The sequence below is a fragment of the Coregonus lavaretus genome (assembly GCF_964263955.1).
Source record: "Coregonus lavaretus genome assembly, contig: HAP1_SCAFFOLD_5274, whole genome shotgun sequence".
In the NCBI taxonomy this organism is placed as follows: Eukaryota; Metazoa; Chordata; class Actinopteri; order Salmoniformes; family Salmonidae; genus Coregonus; species Coregonus lavaretus.
Genome location: NW_028161652.1, coordinates 25,647 through 28,092, shown reverse-complemented (window position 1 = coordinate 28,092; position 2,446 = coordinate 25,647). Strand labels below are relative to the sequence as shown.

Genomic DNA, 2,446 nt, shown 5'->3' with positions numbered 1-2,446 from the left:
GTTTTCCTGATTCTCTAGCAAGGCTCTCACTTCACTGTCCAACTGTGTGAATGACATTTCGCTTGGCCTCTGGTATCTCATCTTGTACTCCAACACTTTTCCGATCGCTGGATTTTCCTGTTGAGCCTCCCGTATCTCATCTCTGGAGATTGGCTGTGCTGAGTAGCCGCTCTGCCTCTGCTTGTTCTTGGAAATGGCGTTGAATGTGATGTAGCTGGACAGTGGAGTAGGCTCTTCCTGCTGCATGAGGATACCTGGCTTTGTCGTGACTTACTCCCTCTGTACACTGTGTCATGAACGTCTCCATATCCAATGGCATCCTTAAAAGGCCATCTGTGTCAGAAGAAGGCCCAAAAAATTGTCAAAGACTCGAGTCACCCAAGTCATAGACTGTTCTCTCTGCTACCGCACGTCAAACTGTACCGGAGCGCCAAGTCTAGGTCCAAAAGGCTCCTTAACAGCTTCTACCCCCAAGCCATAAGACTATTGAACAATTAATCAAATGGCCACCCGGACTATTTGCATTGTAACCCCCCCCCCCTTTGTTTTTACACTGCTTCTACTCGCTGTTTATTATCTATGCATAGTCACTTTACCCCTACCTACATGTACATATTACTTCAACTAACCTGTACCCCCGTACATTGACTCGGTACTGGTACCCCCTGTATATAGCCTCGTTATTGTCATGTTATTTTATTGTGTTACTTTTTATTTTTTACTTTAGTCTATCTAGTAAATATTTTCTTAACTCTATTTTCTTAAAACTGCATTGTTGGTTAAGGGCTTGTAAATAAGCATTTCACACTAAGGTCTATTTTTTACATTTACATTTTAGTCATTTAGCAGACGCTCTTATCCAGAGCGACTTACAGTTAGTGAATGCATACATTATTTTTTTTCCAACCCCCTGTGGGAATCGAACCCACAACCCTGGCGTTGCAAACGCCATGCTCTACCAACTGAGCTACATCCCTGCCGGCCATTCCCTCCCCTACCCTGGACGACGCTGGGCCAATTGTGCATGTGACAAATACGATTTGATTTGTGTCTCTGTTTGCCTTTCCAGGTCTGTACTTTATGGTGAAGTTGAAATCAGCCAATTCAGCAACCCTCCTCTGTCCTGTTGCATTCAACTTAGTGGTAGTCAGCACATACATGAGGGGGTTGTTGTACTTATATGCCACAAAGGAAGTGTCACGGTTCACTACGACAGAACCCAGAAGCAGACCAGGATGAGGTGAGTTGAACGAAGGTGAGTATTTATTAACAGATTCAAAAAAGATGCAGAGTAATCCAGGAGACGGAGCGGGCGGCGGAGATGAGTTGGTGGAGGTGAAGTGGCAGATCCAATGATGGCACGGCAGCCGCCGACAACCAGGCAGGGGTTGGGTGAAGGTCCCGGGAGAATGACTGTAGACAGAAAAAAACGGAGGTAAGTACACGGCAGGCCAACAAGGTGCAAAACAACAAAACCAACGCTAGTAACTCAGAGGCTGATACGCTGACAAAACATACTGTTCATGGCTAACGATCCGGCAGGGAATGGATGTCAGGTCAGAGCTTATGAAGGGGTGATGATCAGGACCAGGTGTGCCGAAGCTGATGAGAAGCAGGTGCGGGTAATCGAGAGATCACCCGCCTAGCAACGTCGCCCGGCAACCGGACAGGGTGCGTTCAGGAACCTTCAGGAAACAGGAGATTCAGAGCAGAAAAACGGCAACACAGGCAGGAACAGACTCAGGACGCAGGGTTCATTAACATTTTTAAATTTTTAGTCATTTAGCAGACGCTCTTATCCAGAGCGACTTACAGTTAGTGCATACATTATTTTTTTTATTTTTCATACTGGCCCCCCATGGGAATTGAACCCACAACCCTGGCGTTGCAAACGCCATGCCCTACCAACTGAGCTACATCCCTGCCGGCCATTCCCTCCCCTACCCTGGACGACGCAGGGCCAATTATGCGCCGCCCCATGGGTCTCCCGGTCGCGGCCGGCTACGACAGAGCCTGGATTCGAACCAGGATCTCTAGTGGCACAGCTAGCACTGCGATGCAGTGCCTTAGACCACTGCGCCACTCGGGAGACTTAATGACAGTACTTCATGACAGTACCCCCCCCCTCCGACGAACGCCACCGGGCGGACTACCCGGAGCGCCAGGATGGAGGCGGTAGAAGTCACGAAGGAGGTCAGCATCAAGGATCTGACGCCGAGGAATCCAACTCCTCTCCTCAGGACCATACCCCTCCCAGTCCACAAAATACTGGAAACCCCGGCCCCGCCGTCTGGAATCCATGATGCGGCACACCGTGTAGACAGGACCTCCTCCGATCATCCGAGGAGGAGGAGGAGGAGGCGGAGGGGGCAACAGAGGGCTGAGGAGAACAGGCTTGAGGCAGGAGACATGGAAGGTGGGATGGACTCTGAGCGTACTAGGCAAC

At 49.7% G+C, this 2,446-nt stretch overlaps 1 long non-coding RNA gene across 1 annotated transcript; it reads right to left on the bottom strand.

Annotated features, from left to right (window-relative positions):
* Positions 1-1,245: 1,245 nt before the first annotated feature.
* On the bottom strand, positions 1,246-1,750 carry LOC311120287. Its single transcript, XR_014612141.1, has 2 exons — positions 1,519-1,750; positions 1,246-1,413 (listed from the first exon to the last, which is right to left on the bottom strand). It is a non-coding gene; the product is annotated as an uncharacterized lncRNA (long non-coding RNA).
* Between the last annotated feature and the right edge of the window lie 696 nt (positions 1,751-2,446).